This window comes from Myotis myotis, unplaced genomic scaffold, assembly GCF_014108235.1.
Source record: "Myotis myotis isolate mMyoMyo1 unplaced genomic scaffold, mMyoMyo1.p scaffold_m19_p_3, whole genome shotgun sequence".
Taxonomy (NCBI): Eukaryota; Metazoa; Chordata; class Mammalia; order Chiroptera; family Vespertilionidae; genus Myotis; species Myotis myotis.
In genome coordinates, this window is record NW_023416335.1 from 8074238 (window position 1) to 8100651 (window position 26414).

Genomic DNA, 26414 nt, shown 5'->3' on the forward strand with positions numbered 1-26414 from the left:
ACCTATATTTTATTTACTTTGGCTCATGTATGACACCTAAAGTGGTAATGTGTCAACTGTCAACTCTCTGATTTATTTTTCATTACATTGTAATTTTTAGTTCTTGGATCAAAATCTATTTTACTCTTTACTTATTTTGAATTTTAAACAACTTGGCTTGCCATTCAGAGACCAGCAAACTCTCTACCTGTTTCTTTTCTCTGCCCATTCTGTCTCCTTGCTAATCATTCACTTTTTTTTCAGTGACATGTGCTTGAAAACATGTTCAATAAGTATTCACTTTCTTTTCTTAGATGCTAAGAATTAACGTTCCGATGATTACTTTGGTCTTCTCTTAATCAAAGTCAAATACTATGTATCATCCCTCAGAAGATACTGTTTTACTATTTTTACCTTTTTCTCCCGTAGTTGGTATGATGCACATTAACTATGGTAAAATATGAAGCTGCTAGACGCTAGCCAGTCATTGCTATTTCCACGGATCATACTTTAGGTTGGCAATTGCAGCAAAAAGAACACTTCCATTTCCACCAACACCTCCAGCCACCACTCTGAATCACTGTCCTGTAGCAGTTTTTAATGTAGTTATAAAGCTGTATTTCAGTTAGTAAAAATGATATCCCTCCTCTGGTGGCTATGACAGTATAGTAAATGTTTCAAATGCAAAGAAGATAAAAATTATACCCACAGATCCTTGGAGAGATGACTTGTGTGAAATAAAGAACTCTCTCTGTTTGTGGTCAACACAGAGACTGATGCAGGAGCACTTCCTAAATTGTGGGCTGTATTTTGACATCCTCTTCTCGTTAACTCCAATTTGCTTCCTTTCCCATGAACATTTATCTGAGGTCTGAGTCCTATTCTCCCCAGGTACAGGTGAGCACAGTATAAATAGATGGCCTGATAAATGAATATGAGCATTAATGCTAACGATCCAACTTGTTTCCTTGCCCCCGAATGTCTTCAGTTTTAAGTCAGATGACTGATCAATGAGGGAATTTAGATATTCATATCCAGATATTTATACTTAGACATCCACAGAACCTTTATAACTTTAAACCTTTAAAAGGAATGAAGAGATTTAGCCTTGGAGGAAGCTCATGTCCACTGCTCCTAGGGACTGTCACTTCCTCCTTCTCCTTTCAATCACTTGTTCTACAGTCATTGTTTCTACCTTGTGTCTAGCACTGTACAAAGCATGTGGCAATGAACAAGTTAGGACACTCAAAAAACTAAAAGGTTTTCCGCCTCAGTATATCAGAGTCCAGAGGTAAATCACCAAGAACTCAAATTCGCTTTACCTTCTGCTCAACTATCATAACATGAGCTTTTCCTCATGGTCCTAAAATGTCGGTTTTATCTAATACCCAGACTCTGAGTCCAAGCAGAAAGAAGAAGGAAAGACAAAGGCAAAGTGCAAAAGCAAGAGACACATGCAAACTGAGTCTTTCTCTTTAAAAATTGTTTTGTTTTGTTTGTTATTAGCCCGCAGGAGACTTCTGATGAACTCTTATTGACCAGAACTAGGTCACATGACCACTCCTAACCTGAAGGTGAATATTTTAGCTGGTCACATTGCTGCACTGAGCACAGTCTAGGTTCTATTATTACAAAAATTGGGTAGAAGGAATTTGGCCTAAGAAACTAGCCATGTTTGCCACAGGGATATAACTAGCTTGGAAACTGAGGGAAGGCCAATCTTAAATAATATTACACTTAGCATGATGCCCTCAAGATCTGGCCATGTTTTCCCAAATGGCAATATTTCGTCGTGTGTGTGTGTGTGTATGTGTGTGTGTGTGTGTGTGTGTGTGTGTGTGTGTGTGTATGGTTACCAGAGGGAAAGGGGAATAGGGCAGGGAGGATGAAGAGGGTAAAGGGGGTCAAATATATGGTGATGGGAGGAGACTAGAGTTTGGGTAGTGGGCACACAATGCAATATACAAATGATGTATTATTAGGTATACACCTGAAACATATATGTTATTAAGCAATGTTACCCCAATACATTTAAATTAAAAATGGAAAACAAGAATTAATATTGCCACTAATACTGAGTAGTGGCCTGAACAAAGTAAAAGATAGGATAAAATCTGGTTCAAGCTAAAAGTAAAACCTGGAATTAAATAAGCGCTGAGATGAGTTGGAGCTTGGTACCTTAAAGAGTTCAAAGAAAAATAAGTTGAAACCAATGCTGGTGGAAAGAGAGGAACCTAACTCTCTGTGAAGGCTAGAAGGTTAAACAAAGACTTGTGCAGCATTATGATATAGGTTTGAATCCATGAGCACTGGCAGGTGTGGCATATTTTAATGAAGAGTTGGCTTCATGAGTTTGTTTTTTAGAACATTCTGGATTTTTCCAATAGGGGCTAAGGAGAGGACAAGGGAAATAGAAGCAAATATGAAAACACCATTTTTCCTGAGTGGAAAGAAGTGATGTTAGTTGGACTGGGCTAGAAGCAGAAGAATGGAGCTTTGTAGAATTCTTTAGAGTGACAGGACTAAGTGATTGTTTTGAGGTGGTGTGTGGGAGGGAGAGGCCACTCATGAGAAAGAGAATGAACAGCCTTAGGCCATGCCCAGGCTACTGACATGGTGTAAGTGCTGGGAAAGGGGATGTAGCCTTTGAGGGAGGGTAAATATTGATGAGTTCCATCTTAAATACTGGTGTTTGAGGTGTTTGCTGGGTATTCAAGAAGATCTGTGTAGTGCACAGTTCAATACTGGGTCTAGAACTCACCAGAGCTCCAAGAAGAAGACTCAGCTTGGATTTTTGTGCATGGAAAGCAAGATCATAACCAAAGCCATGGGAATAGATGAGAATGTCATACAAAAGTGGGAAGAGTGAGAAGCCAAGGACAGAACTCCTGCTTTTGGACTGTGGAGATATTAAAGTAGGTGGCTGCAGGAACAGAGATAAGTTGAGAAGTTACCTCCAAAGGAAGGACAGAGCTGTGAAAGACAGTTTCCAAATGAATAGCATAATAGCGTCTTATTCTATGTGAAGAAAGGCAAGTGCTGTTGCAGGAGATTTCAGGCAGTCCTGACCTAGCAGGGTAGAGGAATCAGCCACGCCCAGGCGAAGTCGGGCAGGATTGAGGCCAAGACACTTGGTTCCCAGCCATGTGGAATATTAAGTACCGAAAGTGCATCTGCATATCTTCAATTTCATCAATAAGGGGATAGACAGGTCTTTGGAAAACCTGCCCTCTTTAAATCCTCACCTCCAATGCCCTGCTCTGATTTTTTTTTATGTTTAGCTACAGAAGTTTCTCTCAGTTAAAGCAAGACAGGCTCTAATTCATTATTTACTCTTTGTAGATATGTGTTTGTGTTGGAATGCAATTTTCTAAGCTTTAAGGAAACATTACATTTCTTATGAAGAATAAGGTTGACTTTATCTTAATTTGTACATGAGAATGGCAGGTTATTGGGACAGTGAAGGCTTTGAAAACCATCTCTCACACTGCTCAGGGAACTGGGTGAGAACAGGTATGATAAATGTTCCAGGCTCCCCACTTGCCTAAAGAGGAGGACCTCTGGATACATGTGATGGGGGCCCAGGGCTAAGAGCTCTGGACATGTCTGCCAGCCTATATTTCCATTCTATCCCTATAGACTCTCCCCTCCTTCCTTCTTCACCCTGGTACCCCCACCCCACCCTCACCCCATCTCTTTGCCTCAAAATTCCCAGATGCCAGAGAACATTCTCCTGGTGTCTTTCTCCTCTTTCTAACCCTATGACCCCTGGCCCGGATTTCTCACTCTTCCAGGCTAGGAGATTAAAGGGGATGCCCAAGGATGCCCCAGTTGTACAAGAGAGAGTGCACATAGACACTGGATGGGAACTCACAGCCCTTTATAACGCATGAGGAATCTAGCCTTTGGGGCACCTAGAAATGATAGCTTCTAAAGAGAGGAAATCTCAGTTTTTGAGAAATTACAAGAATACTTGACCTGGTTACACATGGAGGATTTGTATGTGTTCATTTATGTGAATGGGGAAAACAGGGCTAGGATGGGATGGAGTGGACTGGTTGGTGCTAAGCTGACCAAGATAAATGAAATATACATGGTTTCAGATGTCACATACTATATTAGATTAAGATTTGGATAAACTCTAAAACTCTGGTTTATTTTTATTTTTGCTATTAATGTAACCCCCCCCCGTTTTTTTTTTTTAACACATACGCCTAATAGTTATATGGTATAATATGCATGCATATCCTAATGCATAGACAAGGAATATACATATACACATTTAACCTATATGAATTTATTACACACATATATAACTCTTTGGCCAATTAAAAATTATGTATCAGCTGGAATTACTACCCCTTTTCTTTCATACACAAGCAATTTCCAAGAGCCATTGTCAGCTTTAAACATCTGACTTCCATGACTTACATATGAAGACGCCAAAGCAAAGGTCCACTTCCGTTACTAGGTCCATAGGCCCATACTCATAGAGTCTGGGTTATTAGGAAGCTGCTTTCAGTGCTTTTGAAGTAGAATTGCTTGAAAATGTGGTATAAATGTTAAAAATGAATTCTTTATTGTCATTTCAGACAACCTCGATGAGAAACTGTACATTGTAGAAGAACAGAGGGCATTCCTCTGCTCTAGAGAGTGGTTGCCATCCAGTGGCCATACTTGCCTTTTGAAAGCCAGTCTTTCAGCTGCATTCATCTGTGACAATATAGTTAAGGCTTAGAGCAGCAAAGAGAGTGGAGAGAGAAAAATGAAACCCTTCGCCCGCGCAGGCTGGGCAGCTGTTATTTTTTGTCAGGAGTAGGAGTCCATAGGCAAGCGCCCCTAAAGAATGGCGTGCTTCCGTGTGCATTTGTTACGGATGAAGCTTTAAAGAAAAACCCAGCGGTAGAACCCTGTAAATATACACGTACAGAAACAGATGTGGGCGTTACTGGCAATATTTAAAATGCAAGTCAGAGCAGTGCAATAAAAAACTGTATTCTTCCATTTCCCCTTAAAAGTCATTTATTTTTGTGCTTCTGGACTCCAATAATATCGTGACAGGTGATGACCTTGAATCTTTCTACCCGAGAAGATCTGTAACTGCTCCCCTAGACGGACTGGGGCTCCATATCTCTGATGGGTGTGCTTTTCAAATGTGCAGCTTTCCAAGCGCCTGTTCAGGGTTTTGATTTAGAAGGCCTGGGAGGGACACAGACACCAATCATCCCCGCTAACAAACTGAATTTTAATACAAGGGGTTAGGAAATTGCATCCAGTAAACACTGACCAAGGGCTAATATATTTTTAAAAATATATATTTTATTGATTTCAGAGAGGAAGGGAGAGGGAGAGAGAGATAGAAACATGAATAAGAGAGAATCATTGATTGGCTGCCTCCTACATGCCCCCTACTGGGGGGTTGAGCCCACAACCCAGGCATGTGCTCTGACCAGGAATGGAACCTTGACCTCCTAATAAGTTCATAGGTCAATGCTTAACCACTGAGCCATGCTAGCTGGGCAGGGCTAATCTTGTCATTAATTAGTGATTGCCAACTAAAAACATTTCTTCAGGGGAGATGAGGAAACCAAATAAAAAAACCCAAACTTAAAGCTTCAGGGAAACTTTCACATTGAAGATTTTTTTCTAAAATTTCCCCCCTAAATTTCAAGACTCCTCTTCCAGGTAGCATCATTCTCAGAAAATAATGCACATTTTAAATTCTTTATTTTACTTCAAAAGAATCACAGAATGGTTGATTAGCAGCAGGTAAGACCTGAAGTCATTATAGACTTCTTGCTGCAGCTCCAAAACTCAGCACACACTGAAGTTCGGAGTGATGCCTGCAGAATTCTGTAGTGTCCTGGCAGCTCAAGCATTGTGGGTGTCCCGAATTATCTCCTTAGGCTAGTTTCTAAAAGTGGAATTTCTGGATTAGACGCCAATGTTTAATGTGAAGGCTTTGTATGTATTGCCAAATCATAATATTAAAAATAATGATCATAATAAAATGAAACACATGAACACTTATAGTGTTAGGCACTGTGTGTGTCTCAATCATCAGTACAACATTACAAATTTAATTTTATCATTTACGCATTTTAATGGTAGTTAAAAAATGAGGCTTAAAGGCCCTGGCTGATGGCTCTGTTGGTTGGAGCGTTGTCATTCATGCACTGATTCCAGGTCAGGGCACATACTGAGGTTGTAGGTTTCATCCCCAGTCGGGGCATATATGAGAGGCAACCGATCAACGTTTCTCTCTCATCTCTCTCTCTCTCTCTCTCTCTCTCTCTCTCTCTCTCTCTATCTCTATCTCTATCTCTATCTATCTCTATCTATCTCTCCTTCTTCCTCTTCTTTAAAATCAATGAACACATCCTGGGACTTAGGTATGCCTTAATCCAAGGCCTTGTTGCTAACCATTAGGCTATGCCTGACGGGGGATGGAACCTGCAACCTTGGCAAATGGGGACAATGCTCTAACCAACTGAGCTACGCAGCCAGGGCGACAGTAGTTCTTAAATTCACATAATACCCATATCCTGCAGAGATTAATTCTTCCCTTAAAGGTTTTCTACTGTGCTGCCGCACACAGAGGCCAGATTACGGTCTTTCTATGCTTGATGGTAAAATGGCTGTCAGGCCCCGAGTAATGCCATGATTAGTTGAACTAGGTGCCGTGGTGGGACTGACAGTGATGCTGATATACCTGTCACTGATTATGTGATTTGGGGGAAGAATCTTAACTGGCTACTTATGTATGACTACCAAGCTCAATCTCTTCCAACATGGATTTGATACTGCTTTGCATATTCAAATACATAGTAAGCAGGGCAATTTCAAAGAAAACAAAAGAACGAATTTTAACTGAACAGGAAGAGGAAGCAGATGTATCAGCTGTAGGGTTTGTTTGTTATTGCAGCTAGGGCCTACATTTAGCTCTGCGTTCCTGACAAAGGACACACTTGTCCTAGAGTGTCCTCCCCGAACAGCAGCGTGTAGGCTCCCCTGGGGAGCACGCTTTCTAGCTCTAAAGTGAGGGAGTGATGCTTCTGGAATTCTGTAGTGTCCTGGCAGCTCACGCATTGTGGGTGTCCTGAATTATCTCCAGGTAAAAGAATGGACGATGCCTTCAGATTACAGGGTTGCAAACAGAAATAGACTTCAAATGAGTATTTTTCACATTTGATGCTGAATAGATCTGCTTTTAAATAAAACTGTGTTTGTCTAAATTGTCTAGAAAAAAGTTTAAGAAAATGAGGCCATAACCTACTCCAAGAGGGAAATAATTGCCCCAATGACTTTTCGACAGGAATTAATACTACCATTTTCCGGTCCGTGAATATATGAGATCCCATGGTCCACGTGCTCCGTTGGTGGTTATTGAATAAGACACCAGAAATTATCTTAATATGGGCCATTCATGCTTCAAAACATATTATTTTTTTGAAGCTTTTAAGTGTATCTGAGGGGTGAAAATTCACAGATTTTTTCTCTAATCACATCAAACTCATAATTTCTGCATGAAGTCTACTCTCCAAAAAAGATTTTGCCACACAGAGCTATTTTTTGGATATAATATATTGCCTTAGCACAGTAGGCTAAGGTTATTTCTATCTTCCCAAAGCTCAAAGTGGTTATTAACACAGTCAGAGCCAGAATGTTAGCAGTTGTCATTTTATCCAGTTTCCAATGTGGTCTTACCATGCTTTCACTAAACTTTATTTAACTGTATTGTGAGGTACATTTATACATATTTCCATTTTATAGATGCTAATTAAATGACTTCGATAAAGCAGGCAAATATTCCTCAAAATATAATGTTGAAAATTTTTGACCCAATATTTTCACTTTAGGATATTCATTCTAAAAAGTGTTCAAAATGTAGGCAAACATTTTCATCATGACTAGTGGTTTGCGTAACATGATAAACCATGACCCCTGAATGCCTGATAGTGGGAAAGCATTTAATTATGTTCCTTGGAGTATTTAGCTATTGATTATAGTTTAGAGCGCTTTGAGAATTTAAGCTCCTTGAAGAAGGTAATTTTGTGTTTTGTTCTTGCCCATATCCCCAGTATCAGAAGTGCTTATTATGCTCATATGCGCACTCAATAAAGATTTGTGGGATGAATAGATATTTAGTCATTTATTAAGTAATTTTTACTCAGCTAGGCTTACGTAGGCACCTGGTATTTTTCTAAGTACTTTAAACGTATTAATCATTTAAACCCCCACAACACCACCATGAGGCAGTGACAATTATTTACTTTGCAACAGGGACAGAGTGACACAGGCAGTCACAGCACTTGTTCAGGGTCTTAAAGTTGAGTTTCAGCTGCCATTTGAACTCATTTTGTTTCCAGCGTCAATGCTCTTAACCACTGCCCAGTTTAATGAGATGTATGAAAATGGTAGTTTCGAGAGGAGAATGGTGTGTTGGTTGGACTGTAAAATATTCCTCCTTCACAGAACAAATAAAAGTTCCATCTCCTTTCCACCTACTTCCCCTTCCCTTCCCCCCACCTTGGGGCTCCTGCTGAACCAGTGCCTGTCTGTCTCCTTCCAGCGACGCTATCATGGTCATCTACCAGTACCTCACTAACCACGATGAGATGTTCTCCAATATCTACAAGATCTGGGAGATTGCAGGCGGGCTGTGCCTGGAGGTAGAGGGGAAGATGGTCAGTAGGACCAGGGAAACACTGATGACTCGCTTCTTGGTGGGAATGCCTCCGCTGAAAGCCCAGAGGGCAAAGGTCCCAAAAGCACAGTCATCACTGGTGGTGATATCATCATGAACCATCATTTGCAGGGAACCAGCCTGACAAAAGGAGCCTACAAGAAGCACGTCAAAGGTGACATGAACCCAATCACAGGGTTTGTGACCGGGGCTGCAGAACAGATTGAGCCCATCCTTGCTAATCTCAAGAACCACCAATTCTCTGTTGGTGAAAACATGCATCCAGATGGCATGGTTGCTATGATGGACCACCGTGAGGATGGTGTCATCTCCATATTGACTTTTGTTAAGGATGGTTTAGAAATGGGAAAATGTTTCCATTTGGAGCTGTCACCTGTCATCATTTCTGGCTGCTGCTTGTCATCCACACACCAGGACTAGGACACCTGGGACTGATGTCATCCTGAGCTCTTCAGTCATTGTGACCTTGATTTATCTGGAGAGGGGGCATTGTTTTTTAAGAAAAAGCATGTCATGTAAGTTATCTAAAAATTGAAAGCATTTAAACAAGCGAACAAAAAAATTGCTTCACTATGTCCAAAGGACAATTTTTTTAAAAAAATGAAGGACAGAGAACGTTTTTAAAAAGCTGTTTATTGTTTAAAACTGAAAAAATATGGTAACATAATCCATATTTACCTGTTTCACAACAGCCTGGGGGTAAACACAAGGTTACCATAGCAGAAACAAAACAATTTCATTGACGTCCTAGCTTTCCTCCATGGAAGTCCCAAACAACTCAGATTCTACCCCCAGTTTTGAGATTCCTCTAGGGATGCTCTGTGGGGAAATCTCAGGGTTGTTTTAACGTTTTTCTGCATGGTTCTTCCTTTTTGTTGTGATGAATTCTGCTAATTGGCTCTGTCTCAGGGACCCTGCCTGGAGGCCTCTCCTGAACTTCTGGCAGCTGTTGGTCCCACTGCCTTTCTTAGTTCACCAAGTTCATCATTCCGACACTCCAAATTGAGCTACAATCTTGCAGAAATGATAAAGTAGGATTGGCTAATAGTGCTTTTGTTCTTAGTGGGATTGTAATAAATGGCTCTTTTAGGTTTTATTCACTGCTTGATTGCAGCACCTTTTCCTAGAACGTAAGCATGGGTGGACTCGAACAGAAAGAACCTTCTTGTGCTCAGAATCACCTCTACAACCCACCCCATTGTGCTTTCACTAAACATGTGTATTTTGAGTATGTCTTCCCTTAAGATGAGTACATTTTAAGAAACCTCCCCATCTGTCATGTAGCATAAGGCTCTGCCAGGTTGACCTATGTCTTCCAGATATACCCAGGCATGTTAAATCCTAGGTTTAACATAATTTAGGTTCAAACTGGGGTTCACACTACACTAATATAAAAATGTGAAGCCCTAACCAGTTTGACTCAGTGGATAAAGCGTCAGCCTGTGGACTCAAGGGTCCCAGGTTTTATTCCGGTCAAGGGCATGTACCTTGGTTGCGGGCACATCCCCAGTAGGGAGTGTGCAAGAGGCAGCTGATCGATGTTTCTCTCTCATCGGTGTTTCCAACTCTCTATCCCTCTCCCTTCCTCTCTGTAAAAAATCAATAAAATATATTTTTAAAAAATGTGAAAAGTAATAAGTATTGTATTTTGCAGATATTCTTGTTTTACTGTCCTTGGTGATGTCCCCTTCAGCAGAGACAAAGGCTGCCCTCTAGAAAGTTAAAATTTAAGGTCAGTTCCTTGATTAGTCATCTCATATCACAGGGAGAAAGGGAATGACCTCTGGGTTTGTGAGGCTATAATGACTTGGGGGATGTTTACATATCTAAGAGGAGAGATGCAAGGATATCGGTCAAAAGAGAAGTTGGGTGATATTGGAAACTTAGAAAAAATGGAAGTTAAAGAAGCAAATGATGGCAGAGCCAGCCAGTGACTCTCAAAGGTAGGAGAGGCGTTGGCCACCGGACTTTAGCTATTCCTGTTAGTAGAACATCCCTAATGAAGATGGGCTGCTGGATATCTTTCTGCACAGACTATTTGAACACCATTGGCAACACCGTCCTATTTGTGAGAATGATAAATGAGATTATCATGCCTAATGCCATGAAATGTTTAAATCAGTTACTTTCCCTTGTTCCGATTTATGTACTTTGATATCACCACTTTTCCTACTGCTACCACCACTATTGATCTTTTTTGAATGCTTAATATGTGATAGCATTTAAATACATTATCTCATTTAATCTTCAAATCAACCTTAAGAGATGTAGATGACTGTCTGGGTGAAGAAACTGACTTTCAGATATGGGAGTCCAGATTTGCATGACTAAATCCAATCTTCAACTTGTCATTTGACTTCCACATGCATCTGTTTGTAGAAAAATAAGGGAGGATCAATGGAACATTAATTTCTCTTAGAAAACAATTAAATTCTTCTTTGAAGACTAAGTGAATTACAAGCATTAAGCAGAAAGCACTGCTTGCTCAGTGGGACCAAGTTGTTGCCTGTATTTCCAAAAATAAAAAGATTTTCTTTTCTTTTGATAAAATTAGGTTTCTTAAGGTACATGTTTTGCTTCATTTCTTGGGTGTTATTTATTGTTTTAATAATAGGAGAAAGTATATAGAATGTAAAATAATCAAAAGCTGATTTACTATGGAAATTGGACCAATGTATCTAGGATTTATTGTTTTTACCCTCTAAAGTCCATATTTTTCTATTCTTTGGCTTATGATTTCTTTATGTCTTGACACACTTCATGATTATTTTGCTTTTAGTTCCTGCACAAAGTTAAAATTGATTTTTCTGAACTTTCAATAACAATTTATATAGGGTATAACTCCAAAGATGGCATTTCAATTGAAGTGCTTGGCTTATATCTGTTAATTTAATATCACAAACTACTTTCTTTAGCAATATAATTTATTTCTTAACAGGGGAGGTGTGAAGGACAAAAAGTGTGCTATATTAAATGGTACTGTTTCTGCCAAGAGTTCTTGAGACTTTCACATTAGCCACTATCATTAACTCGGAAGTACTTTGATCTCTCACTAACACACTTAACATTTATACACGATGCTTCTCCAAAATTTAAGAATTATTTATTGAATTAGCTACCAACAATTTACTAATAAAGTACATACAATTTTCTCTTTCATAAGCAACATATGACTATAGTGTGTGTATACGACATGCAAATTTTGTGTTACTTTGGTCATGTTATCATCTGAGTCCATTTGGCTGTGTTCACTATCCTTGTTTTGACACCTTGAAAGGCTCCATGGAAGCCATATTATTCTCCTAACCCTGTTCATTGCTGAAAACCAACCTAATGAAAGAGGGAAATTTTCCAAACTTAAAAAAAACACACCATATGGGGAGACTTATCTATAGATTCTAAACATTTTTCAATCATGCTAGGCCATCAACTTTCATTTTTCTTTTGGTATATTTTTTTTGTTAGGGTAACAATTGTTATTATTCTTTTTTCAACTAATATAATGGCTTAGATGGCCAACATTAAAGTAGCCTTTGGACTTAAATCCTAAGGGTAAATTTCTGAACTATTTTCAGTATTATTAAGGAATATTTATAATCATACTTTTTTAATGAAAAAAAAAAAAAAAGAACACACTCTGAGTCTCTGTTTAGTGTATCAATCTGGCTTTAAGGCATCTGTAAGTCAGGACTCCTCTTGATATTGACAGTGAACCTGCAGATGTTGAAAGAATATCAGCTGGGGAGACCTGGGTTTACCTGAGGACAAGAACTAATGCTCAGAAGTCAAGTATTATGTAGAGCCAGCAGTTTCCTTCTCAAATATATCTTAGGAAAGTCCTTTTAAAACTCTTTCTTAGGAGCCTTTCGAAGAACGCTACAGCATTACTAAGCTCAAAATATCTTACACTCTGTTTTATTACTTGCCAAGAAAATGAACAACATTTTAGAATAGATATTACAATATGCACAGGAATTTCTGCAGCTCCTTTAAAGCTTCAGGCTGAGCATGAGGATTTCCTTAGACCATGGAGTTGGTGGTGCTAGTTTTTAAGCTTTGTACCAATGGGGGAGACATGTAAACAAGAAACTAGCTCTTCATGGGAGGCAATGAGCCTTTTCAAAAAGGAGATGGCCTTTGCTCACTCTCTTCTTTGCCCACTTTTGTACTCTATTAAAATTTCCTGGAGTCCTTTTGGTTTTCCCTCTCCTCCACCAGTGGTTCCAAATTACTTAACGAATCGAAGACTTCATCAGACTGTTCTTCTTTAAAAATATATATTTTTTACTCCCATTTTCCCCCACCAGTCTGTTCTGAAGTGAGCAAAGTTAGTATCATACGGTGGACTTTAAATAAAGTCATTATTTTTTTCATCTTGAAAGCCTGTTCTTTATTCTGATTTTGTGCCCTCCTCATTATTTTGGTTAGAACTTTCTTTTTTTTTTCTTCTTCTTTTTTTTTCTAATATGATCATTGTTATAATAATTTTTCTTTTCTTTGTAAAAACATTTTAACCTGACAAAAGCTTTTAAGGTTGGTAACTCTACATTAATTCCCAAATGTACATTTGACATTTTATTGATCTATGAAATTCAAAGTTTGGCAACCACAACTGTAGACAAAATCTATAATTGAGTTGTAATACTTCCAGATTTCTCTGAAAGGGAACACACTGGCAACAGAGATTAGAAAGGCTTTCAAAACTATGGCATGATTTTTCACATAAAATAGGAGATAAGTCACCACCTGTCAAATTTCCATTTGACCATTATCTTTTTATTTTATTTTATTATTTTTTTGACCATTTTCTTTTTAAAAAAATTATCATTATTGTTCAAAGTATTACAGATATCCCCTTTTTCCCCTCCCGTGAACCCCCTCCACCCTGCTCCTGCCCCCTCCCCAGGCCTTTACTTGATCATTATCTCTAAACAACATTTACCCTCCCTGTACCTGGCTTTAGAACCGTCATATTTATGCTGAAGATAGTCACACACATGGGTCAAACTCCAAGAAAGAAGACTATCAGATCTCTTTTGTCTTGTGGTTCTCATGTCATCTCATTTAAGATGTGATTTATAAATGATGTTGCTTAAGTCTGGATGTGACTCAAGCCACAAACGTAAGAGAAGTTTTTAACACATTCTTCCAAATTTTAAATAATCATCTGAATGAGAATAAAACAGAGTTGGAAGATTGCAGCTCAAGGTTTATTTTGAGTTGAGGTTTCTGATGAATTGGGGATATGTTTTACTCTATAGTTTTCATCAGAAGAGGATCACTTGGAAAATCTAACCATCTGCAGGGAGATAAATGGGGATTTTTTTAGTTTCAAAAGTTCCATTAAGGTGACATTAGATCTTTTTTCCACCTAGCTGCTTAGCGTAATGCACAGTGAAACAGATAAAAAGCATAGTTTTGCCAAATGCTAGTTATGGAAGAAAACTTTGATATGAAAAAAGTAGAATGAATCTATAAAGTCGGGGTAAATAGTGTGATTTTTCAAATAGAAAATGTAACAGGCAGAAGGGGTTATCCAATCTCAATTCTTACATAGGTATTAAAAATAGAAAAAGATTATTTTGTTTATGCCTTCTACATGGAAAGAACTAAACAATAGCTTTGAGTGAGTGAATGAATTCTACTTACATCCATTTTATTTACCAATACAAACGATGCCAAGTTGTATTATAGATAATCATACATTATCTTCTGTCAATAAGATAATACTTAATGCTTAAAAAGCCATAGTGAAACAAATAAAACATTACACATTATCCGTGCTTCAAATAACTTCTTTAAGTTATTTTATTGTCAGAGTTAAGTCATACATAATTTAGTATCCATCTCAATTTTTATCCATAAATAATACTTAAAAGATAGCAATACAGCAAAACAAATTTTGGATGGATTTACAATAATTCTATATAGTCCTAGATAGAGGCAAAAATTTATCTTCCATTTTTTTTCTATCTACATTTTAGGGTCTGTGTCTAGAGTGACCACCAATCGAATAGCAACATACAGAATTAATTTTTCATTATGGAAAGGGCTATAGAGTGGCAGAAAGCTGCTCTGAGCTCTAATTCTGCTTCTTTCTTTTTAAAGTAAGGCAGGTGATTACATCATCATTAGCATTCCTTCACTTTTATATTTCTAAGCTATAAGAAAGATATTTTGAACATTCATTGAAAAGGTCGTAAAAGGTTTATTCAAAATGTGGACCTTATTCTATAGCTTTGTAACAATTCGTTTGATTCAATACTTCCCATCTCCCTATATCTTTTCTAATTTGTACAAAAATTTGCTTCCATTGTTTATGGGACTTGTAGGGTTTTGTGCTTTGCATTTTGCCTACAGTGACATGTGCACATTAGTTATCTTCTCTCCCAAAGCACAGCCATTTACCATACTTGGTTTAGTTTAGTAACACAAATAGTGCCTGGCATGGTGCCTCACACAAAATGCTAAGTAAACATTGATTAAATAATTGATGGAAGTATTATGGAAGGTGTTAGTCAAGGGTTTACTAGATAAACTGCAGCATTCAAATTATTCACTTATTCATTTAACAAACACTCCCTGCAGTTTACTGTGTACTACACACTGCACTTCAGGCTAGAGATATACAGATAAATACAGCTGCTGGGACCAAAGGAACTCAAAAACACGCAGGCTGACATTTAACAAATAAATTACCATCACTTCCTACCCTGTGACATATCAGCAGCATAGGAAGTGATGTGTGTGGATGACAGCAAAGATTTCCTGGACTAAAGGGTGCTACTTCTGAGCTAGATATTCAAGGATTATTATGTATCTGTGAAGCAGACCTGGCGTGCTTGCAGTGTGTGTGTGTGTGTGTGTGTGTGTGTGTGTGTGTGTGTGTATTGTAATCTTGGGAGAGAGAGATAATGATCTGGGCCTTCAGGGAGATGAGAAACAGCATGGCATGTTGGGGGCAGGCTTTGTGGAGGACAGAGTCTATGATTCACATAGTAGGTATGTTTTAACAAGCAGACTGAAAGAGGAGGGTGTGGTGGTGGTGTAGGTGATTGTGGTGGTATAGGTGATTGTGGTAGTGGTGGTGATCGTGATGATGGTGGTTGTGGTGGTGGTGGTGGTGGTGGTGGTGGTGGTGGTGAGGGTGATGGAGGTGGTGGTGGGGATGGTGGGTTTGAGAAGGAAATGAAAGTGGGGAACAGAGCTACAGGAGTGCTCTCTGTTGGTGTTTTCTGCATAAACCTCCAGCAGAGAAATCCTAGCCCTTGGGTAGAAGAAAATCGAGAAGAAAGACATGAAGCTCAGTGCTGCTGAACTTGGTCTGACCTACCTTACACACAGTGGACCCAGAATAAGTGTGTTATTTCAATAAAATGTATGGAGACTTGTGGGAAGAATTTTGAGTTTTAAGAACAAAATGCAAATCATCCTATATAATAAAAGGCTAATATGCAAATCGACTGAACAACAGAACAACCGGTCGCTATGATGCACACTGACCACCTGGGGACAGATGCTCAACACAGGAGCTGCCCTCTGGTGGTCAGTGCACTCCCACAGGGGGAGTGCCGCTCAGCCAGAAGGAGGGAGCGGGCCTAAGCCATCAGTCAGACATCCCCAGAGGGATCCCGGACTGTGAGAGGGTGCAGGCCGAGCTGAGGGAACCACCCCCACCCGTGCACGAATTTCATGCACCGGGCCTCTAGTACTAAAATAAAGCAGATAAACACAAATCCTATACTTATTGAACTTTATTACACAAACTTTAGATTTTTAAAAAATCTGTGTATTTCTGCTAACCAGATAGTGAATTATTTTTCTTGAAGCTAGTACCAGAATTAATTCTATACATAAACAAATTACTTATGTCTGTTACATTTATTAATCACCAATAATCAGTAAAAGAGGTACCTTATTTTATATTATACCCTGCATACACTTTTAACTTTTTATTATGGACATTTTAAATATATACAAAAGCAGATACAGCATAATAAATCCCAATCTACTCATTATCCAGTGTCAACATTTATGATCTCATCATAATCTTGTTTTCTCTTACCTCTTCTCTTATTACTTTTTGAATTTTAATATTTCTCCCTTTATTATTTTTTAAAATATATTTTTGATTTCATAGAGGAAGGGAGACATAGAAACATCAATGGTGAGAGAGACTCGTTGATTGACTGCCTCCTGCATGCCCCCAACTGGGGATTGAGCCCGCAACCTGGGCATGTGTCCTGACTGGGAATTGAACCCAGGGCCTCTTGGTTCATGGGACAATGCTCAATTCACTGAGCTGCCACAGTCAGGATCCCTTTATTATTCTGAAGCAAATCCTAAACACCACATTATTTCACCCACAACATTTCAAAATGAGTCTTTAAAAATATGAATTCTATTTTTAAAAACCATAATACCTTTAGAGCATTTAAAAATTAACAATAGTTCTTTGATTATATATTTAGCCAGGGCTCAAATTTCTAAATATCTCTTAAATGTCATAAGTACAGAAGGTTCCTGACTTATGATGGTTCAACTTAGGATTTTTTGACTTTCTGATGGTACAAAAGTGATACACATAATAGATTACATGAGATATTCAAAGCTTTATTATAAAACTAGAGGCCCAGTGCACAGATTCTTGCACCAGTGGGCTCCCTCCCTCAACCTGGCCTGCACCCTCTTGCAATCCGGGACCCCTCAAGGGATGTCGGACCGCCAGTTTCAGCCAGATTCCCACAGGCCAGGCCGAGGGACCCCACTGGTGCACGAATCCATGCACCAGGCCTCTAGTATGCATTTAAGATCTTTGGTTAATCTCTTCCTGCCCTCCCCCCTCCCTGCTTCCCTCTGAGATTCATCAGTCTGTTCCATGTTTCCATGCTTGTGCGTTAAGCATCTGCCCCCTGGTGGTCAGTGCACATCATAGCTACCAGTCGAACAGTTGCTTAGGCTTTTATATATCTAGATAGGCTTTGCACTAGATGATTTTTTGCCCCACTGTAGGCTAATGTAAGTGTTCTGTAAGGTAGGCTAGGCAAAGCTATGACTTTTGGTCGGTTAGGTGTATTTGGTGCATTTTTAACTTAGGATATTTTTCAACTCCCGATGGGTTTATGGGGGTATAACTCTTGTAAATAGAGGAGCACCTGTAGATTTTTAACTATTTGCTTGAGTCTGGACCCAAATAAGGTAATTACGTTGCAACTGCTTACTATGTTTAAGTCTTTATTAATCTGTAGACTCCAAATCACCTCGCTAGTTTTCCTTGAAATATATTTGGTTAGGACACTGGGTTATTAATCTATAGAGTTCTCCCATTCTGGTTTGGGGGGTGCAGCCCCATAGCATACTATAACAATTTCCTTTGCTCTCTGTATTCCTGTAAACTGGTCATTAAATTTACACATTAGATCAGCTCCGGATGAAGTTGTGTTTTTTTTCACAAGGAGTCTTGAAGCTCCTGGTGTGTGTCTTATTATAATGTTAACAGCTGTTGGTGCACAATGCATAAATCTGCATATACATATTTTAATTCTAAAAGTTTTGATGTAAAAACTGTTGAAATGGATTTTCGGAGTAACCAAGACTTGCTGACAGAGAGTAGGTAAGTGTCACAACAACAAGAAAACACTTTTTAAAAAACCATGAATACAAATAATTGCTAATGACCCCATCAAAGGTGTGTATTATTTATCCAAATTATATGCCATGGATGAGCAAACACCTTGACAAGGAAAGCTCTTTGTGTGTGATATAAATCACCAAATGCCTTCTTATTTAAAAACTGGATGGTGTTCATAGCTCTGTGACTCCATAAATTTGAGTTTCTAATATCGTGCTGAAGAACATAAAACCTGTTTATGCATTATAATGCAGCAATAATGTATCTTTTTTGCAATCATTGGCATAACTAAATCTAACTTGCCTATAGCATGCATAATGACAAGTTTGTGAAATGATCAGGATTTTAAATTTTAATTCACCTTCAATTCAAACCCCTGCAGCAATTAAAGAGAAAACCACACATAGCAAACCCTCAAACGCCTTTAACTGAGTAAGATGCAATTTGCAGGAAGAATGTTTTCCTGTGCCCTTGGAGGCTATCACAGAACTGGCATCCACAGATATACCTGCATATGAAAATAAGTCCTGATTAAAATAATTTGCTTCTGCATGTTCTTTAAAATAAAGATTCATAGAAATTCAACAAAAAACATAACAGTTAGTTTGGGTTGCTCAAATGGTTGTTTTTACAGGTCTTTTGACTATTTTTATGGAGGCAAGAAGGAAGTAAAAATTGAGATATTTATCTGGATTAGGAATTGACAAATGTTTTCTGTAAAAGTCCAGATGGTAATATTGAGAATTTGAGGGTTATGTTGTGTCTGTCAGAACTACAACTTCTTAACTATGCTATGGTAGCGTGAAAGCAGCTTTAGATAATATGTAAATGAATGACTGTATCCTGTGCCAATAAAACTTTATTTAGAAAAACAGACAGTGAGTCTTATTTGACCTGTGAGTTTTAGTTTGCTGACCTTGGTCTAGATAATTCAAGCCAAATCTTTTTTTTTTTTTTTAAGCCATCTCATTGCTTATTAAAGAAAATATTTTTTTCTTCCCCTAAATAGTTGAGGTTGCCCCTGTCCCCCTGTCCCAACTAATTGAGTTCAACAAAAAGTAACTTAATTCTGTACTTTATTTGATATATGTAGACACAGGTTTTGTTATATTTTGAAAGCAAATCCTTTGAGCAGCAGCTAGCCACCTGTCTGAGTTTATTAGACTTAACGAGGGATGAGAATGGACTGTCCTATGTAGAACAAAGGAAATCTGCCAGAAGGAAGTTCAATACTTCAAGGAGGCCTTGTGTTTTTTTACTTGGTTTCATAAAGCAACCACTTCACAGAGGAAGACTAAAGAAAAGCTGGACACCAGAGAAAAGAGAGAGAGAGGAAGATTTTATTTGCAGGGAACAAGGCACTAAGTATAACATTAAAAATGATCTTTGTGTCCTCTTACTTCAAACAACAACAACAACAACAACAACAAAAGCCTCACAATTCATTGAAAGCTGGCAGCTCACTTTAAAGAAGCTGGATAAATTGTCCCATTGTCTGAACTTGGAAATAAATATGTTTGATATGTCTTACATTTGTTTACAATTATCTTGTGTTACAATACAAGATGATTCAATTGTATAAAATAGTTATTCTTTGCAAAATAGGCCCTCATTCTTAAAAATATAAGAATACTACATTTCAATGTAATTAATTTGTTAAGACCAAATGAGTATGTTCCAAAGAGAAAATATTATTTGTCATATTTTCTAAGACTAATTTTTCCTGAGATGAATCAGGCAGAATGTCAATCAAGATTGCTTTTTAGCCCTAACCGGTTTGGCTCAGTGGATAGAGCATCAGCCTGCGGACTGAAAGGTCCCAGGTTCGATTCCAGTCAAGGGCATGTACCTTGGTTGCAGGCACATCCTCAGTAGGAGGTGTGCAGGAGGCAGCTGATCGATGTTTCTCTCCCATCGATGTTTCTAACTCTCTATCCTTCTCCCTTCCTCTCTGTAAAAAATCAATAAAATATATTTTTTAAAAAGGTTGCTTTTTATTGTATTTTAGTACAAACTCACAGGTAGACACACAAGGAAAATGCATTTTAAGTTGTGATTCATTGGGATGAGTTGAGACCTAGAAACCTTAGTTTCCTTTAGGCTTACTTACACTTGTTTCCAAAGGACATTTTCTGGAAGATTGTCCAACCTGTTTTCCTAATGTTAAAAAAATAACTCACAAACACTCAACAAATGACCTAACCCTTGCAATTTGCATTTTCTCCCGTCTTATGAAGTGTCCCGTGTTAAAGACTGCGCTACAGTTTCATAGGCTTTTGGCTTCAGTTCGAGGGATAACTAAACGTTTGAAGCATAGGAAAGATTTTACAATGTGTGTCCTATCTTTCAAATGAGGCTTGACTTTTAGGCTTGACATTGGAACACTTGAAAATTGAGGACATGGATAAATGATCCTTTTCCACACAGGAAAAAAAGGAACTGGTAAAAAAGCGTATAACTGCTGTTTATAAAATCTGCTAATGAGCCTGCTAACAGGAGACAGATTAAAAAATGGATTTTCCAAAGATTCATCTCTGTAGCAGCAATGGGGAAGAGCTATGATTTTGACATTCTGTTCTCAAGCTACAATTTCTGTACTGAAATGAAAAAAAAGTAACACAGATTACACAGTGATGGACAACTGGTGTTTGTTCATTCTACTTACACTAGAGGCCTGATGCACGAAATTCGTGCAAGGGGCTCCGAGGGCCAAGGCGGCAGCCTGGGCTGCTACCCCAGCCCTCACAACCCTGGCTTCGTCTGGAAGGTCATCTGGAATGTTGTCCAGAAGGTCCTTCAGTCTAATTAGCTTAGTACGCTTTTATTATTATAGATATTCACAGAGATGGTCTTTCAACTGTGTCAGCACTAACTTGAATTGGGATGTAAGAAAGCATTTTTATGTAGCGATGAAGGTATAAATATGGAATGCATCCTCAGTACTCATTCTTGCATTTTGCTCGCTTGTGGGCTTGTTTTGTGAGGATTTCTGGCTGTTCTCTGCTTATTTGCACAGTCTTAGATCTGATGACCTTTAAATTTATGACCTGGTAAATAATCTTCCTCGGCTTTGGAAGAAAGAGAGATGGATCAATAGAGTCTTAATTACAAAAATGCTGCCGATGACCCTGCTAATAGAATGCAGATTCCACAGTACAGAATGCAGTCTAGTCACCCTTCCACTTATTTTCATTTGGTTCCACCCCAGAACATTACCACCAGAAGAAACAAGGCTTCAGGAGTGCTGTAAGGAAAAATTGCCCTTGCATTCCTTAAGGCTGAGGCTACTTCTGTGTATCTGTTTTTCTGGAAGCACAGACACATTTTCAATGAAAGATGCAGTGCAGTGCTTTGAAATGTATGAAATGTTCAGACAAGGACATGGTTGTATCTACAGGACAGCTTTTGTGTGCGAATATCTTTTTAGGTTTATACATACAACTAGAGGCCCAGTGCACAAAATTTGTACATTTGGGGGGGTTCCCTCAGCCAAGCCTGCACTCTTTCACAGTCCAGGAGCCCTCAGGGGATGTCCAACTGATGGCTTAGGTCTGGGGGGGGGTGGACCTAAGCCATCAGTCAGACATCCTTAGCACTGCCTCAGAGGCTGGAGAGGCTCCCGCCACCACCGCTGCGCTTGCCAGCCATGAGCCCGGCTTCTGGCTGAGAGGCACTCCCCCTGTGGGATTGGGCCTAAACTGGCTCTCCGACCTCCCCGAAGGGTCCCGGATTGAGAGAGGGCGCAGGCCAGGCTGAGAGACCTCACTGGTGCACAATTGGGGCCGGGGAGAGACACAGGAGGTTGGCCAGCCAGGATGGGACCATGAGAGGGCTCCAGGGCATGTCCAGCCCATCTCATTCAGTCCCAATTGGCTGGACCCCAGCAGCAAGCTAACCTACCAATTGGAGTGTTTGCCCCATGGTGGTCAGTGCACGTCACAGCGAGCAGTTGAGTGGCCTTAGCATATCATTAGCATATTACACTTTGTTTGGTTGAATGGCCAACAGGTTGACCAGAAACTTAGCAAATTAGGCTTTTATTATATAGGACTAGAGGCCCACTGCACGAATTCATGCACAAGTGGGGTCAGGTTGGTCAGCCCCAATGTGGGGCAATCGGGGGTGGGGCTGCCCAGGGGGAGAAGCCACAGGAGGTTGTGGGGGCCAATCAGGGCCCCGATCAGGCTGGTAGGCTGCCATAGTGTGCGTCATAGTGATGGGTCTTTCTGGTCATTCTATCATTCCGGTCAATTGGCTTTTATTTATATAGATTGTTTTAACTGGCTGCAGACTGCAAGCATTGCAGGTTTAATTATATTGTTACACACAAATGAAGAATTGAACTTGACCCTGTAAAGGGTTATATATTCCTGATATGAGGAATTTCTGGCAGAGTGCCAATAAATTCTAGCAGAAGCCAACCCCAAGTGAGATAACGAAAGCCTTTTGTGATGCTACCGATAGATGATTTTAGGTTAGAGACTTTCAGTTGAGGCTTACAGCACCAGGCAAAATGACTTCGTTAAACTACTTTGGAGAAAAATTCATCTTGGTGTTGCCATTTGCTTTTTAGATATTCTACAACAAATTTGGTCATGGACTGTGATTTCCTTTAGAACAGTAAGAATTTTATTTATGAGTCTATTTTTGTTCATTTATTTTGAATGACTAAATTGTTTGCTCATTTATTTTGTTCTTTAGATTCCACTTATAAAAGACTGATGGTTGCCAGAGGGCAGGGGAGTCAGGGGACTGGGTGAAAAAGGTGAAGGGGTCAAGAAGTACAAATTGGCAGTTACAAAATAGACACTCGGAAAAGAAAGTACAGCATGAGAGTATGGTTAATGATATTGTAATAACTCCGTATGGTGCCAGGTGGGTCCTGGGATAAAGTATGTGATTGTCTAACCACTGGGCTGTGCACAGGAAACCAACACAAAATAATATTGAAAGTAAACTGCCAGTTATTACTTTCAAAATAATATTGAAAGTAAACTGAAAAATAAAAATAAAAAACACAAATTTTTGTAGCCACCCCCAATAAAAACTGTAAGAATTTAAAAAGAGTATCTTATTACAAAAAAAAAGAAATGCCCTGACACAAGAAAACATTTTTGGGGAAAGGAGAAATTGGGAGAGACTTTTATCAAATAATAAAGAGCCAGGAGGAAGGCACGACATTCTGGTGTCAGTACATAAAAGCCTCGGGGGTTGCCTTTGTACAGTGACTCCTAATGAACTTTACCAGCGAATAGTGGGGTTGTAAGTGCACATGCTGGGGAACGAGGCTGTGCCTACACAGTCATATCTAGTCCGTGTGGGAATTTTTGTAGAAATTAGTAAGTACATTTATTTATGTGTTTTTATTTAAAAACACTTTATTAAAGTACATAGAAGAAGTGCCCATTTTCTGAGTGTGTAGAGTTGATGAATTTTCACAGTAGTATCCAGGCCCCACATCGAGTCACAGTAACAGCATCTGAGAAACTGCTCTGTTTCTTTCTAAATACGTCTCATTCTTAACATAATACTATCCTTATTTCTCAATTATAGATCATGTTTTATTTTTAAATTTATTGTATAAATTGGATCATATTGAATGTACCCTTGTGGGTCTGGCTTCTTTTGCTCATTATATTTGTTAGATTCATACATATTATGAATAATTTTAGATTGTTCATTTTCATTACTGTATTTTATTCTATGAATATATTACAATATATATATTCATTCTACTATTCCTTTTTTAAAATATGTTTTTATTGATTTCAGAGAGAGGAAGGGAACGGGAGAGAGAAACATCAATGAGAGAAGCATCTATCGGCTGCCTCCTGCAAGACCACCACTGGGGATCAAACCCAAAACCCCAGCATGTGCCCTGACTGGGAATAGAACCAATGGGTGACCTATCAGTGCGTGGGCTAATGCTCAACCCATTGAGCCACACCAGCCAGGGCTGGCTATTATTTCTTAAAATATTTTCTCCCTTTTTCTCTCCCCCTTCAACGACACCAATGGAACATATACTAGGCTTTTTGATGTTGTTCCACAGTTCGCTAATGCTTTTTCACTTTTTTTAGGGGGTTAAATTTCAATAGTTTCTGCCTCTTTGTATTTAGGTTCACTAATCTTTTCTTTTGCAAGAAGAAAATAAATTAAAAATATCCCCCTCCCCTACTAATACCACACCCCTCTGAACATTCTACCCAATGCCTTAGACCTATGATGTTTTCTGGTGTGGCTGATAGGAACAGAAGCTACTCCTGCCTCTCTGTGAGGGTCTAGCGCTGTTCCCTGTCATGTAAACATCCTTCCAATGTTTTCCTGCCCCTCATCTTGGGTGGTTTGATCACTGATCAGTACTCTGTTCAATACTCAAGGGGGCTCTCGACATAGTCCTTTCTCTCTGTGGTACTTGGGCATCTGCATCAAGGGTGCCCCTGGCAGAGTGGTGCACACTTCATAAACCAGGGGTCAGCACACTTTTTTTGTAAAGGGCCAGATGGTAAATATATTAGGTCCTGCAGGCCATATGTTCTCTGTGGCAACCCTTCCACTCTGCCATGAGTGCCTGAAAGCATTTATAGTATGTCGATACATGGGTGTGGCTATGTTCCAATAAAACTTTATATACAAAACCAAGGGGGCAGGCCAGATTTGGCTTATTTATGGGCTTGATTTATTGACTCTGTGACTGTCTTCTGGATTTTCGTTTTGTTTTGTTATTGTTGTAGTTGCTATTTCCTGGATGGGACTAAAGACAGGAAACTTTATTCCAGGTTGCAAGCAGCAAGAAGAGTATATTGTTGGGGAAACTTTTCAGATTGGTGTGCACCAAACACTTGGATTCATTATTTTTTGCTTCAGTTTCTGAAATGCTAAGTAGTGAATCGTTTAATGCTGACATTTCAGCTAATTGCTCTTTAATGTACATTTGACCTATGAGGCAACATATTGCAATCTAAAAATAATTAAGATAAATCATTTGCTTATATTGCTGTGGAGAAGACAACCCATTTTTCACCTCCCTCCCTTCCAGTGTCTGAAGCAGGGGCGTCCCAGTCACCACGGAGAATTGGAACTTGCCCTTCACGCTGCGCCTCCCGTCTCTGGAGAAGAACCCGGGAGGGGAGCGAGGCCGGAGCAGCAGTGGCAGCTCCCAGGATGCTCTCCGTCTCATCAGACAACCTCTCCAGAGGGGGCTGCACGCATGCCAGGGGCTGGGCTCCCGAATTCCTCTGGAGCGCCTTGGCAGGCAGCCAGTGTGCCGTGAAAGATTAGATTCTGTCTCCCTCCCTCCCACAGAAACCCCCCGAGGATTTTCCTCTTCAAGTTCGGAAAGACTGGCTCCGACCAGCAGCTCCAGCAAGTGGGCCCATTTGCGCGGCCTGTCTGGGGAATCATGGCATACAAATAGGTCATAGTTGAATGAGTGGTGTGTACAAATTGACTTTCCGCTTTCGGGGGTGGGAAACGCTCACAGTCTTCTCTAGGGGGATTATACCTCCATATAACAACTGTCACAAGCGCACGGTACATTTTTGAGTAGAATGGGCCATTTGTTTCTCTGGGCACCTCATTTTGCGTTTTAAAGCTCGCCGATCCTATTTCAAAAGACTGCTGTGAAGTATGTTCTTTAAAGGAAGCCTTTTCTCCATTTGTGCTAACCAAGGCGAGGTTTCCAGCTTTATTCTATATGATTCTATTTTATGAAATCTAAAGGCCACCAGTTATATTGATACAGAGGCAATTTGTCAGTTTTTTTTTGTAAATATAGATTTTTGAGCAAGCTTTAGGAAAATGCATGTTTCTGTATTGTGATTTTCCTTGAAGTCAATTTTATGAACAGATTTATTACATTTATGTAATTAAATGAACATTGATTTACACAGATTATGTATAATGTGTCTTTGTACAAAGTAAGCTCTGTGATTGCTAAGATGAACTGTGTCTTTTTCATCACTGTATCCTTAATGGCTAGAGGTCCCCCAAACATAGTTTATATCATTTGATATTTGTGCAGTAAATGAATGAATGAATATGATTGACCTTGTGGGAAGGGGTGACTAAATAACTGTTGAAATGAAAAAAAATGTG

General features: G+C 39.2%; 1 pseudogene; it reads left to right on the plus strand.

Annotated features, from left to right (window-relative positions):
* The first annotated feature begins 8561 nt into the window (after positions 1-8561).
* LOC118649753 lies at positions 8562-9106 on the plus strand (annotated as a pseudogene).
* The last annotated feature ends 17308 nt before the right edge of the window (positions 9107-26414 follow it).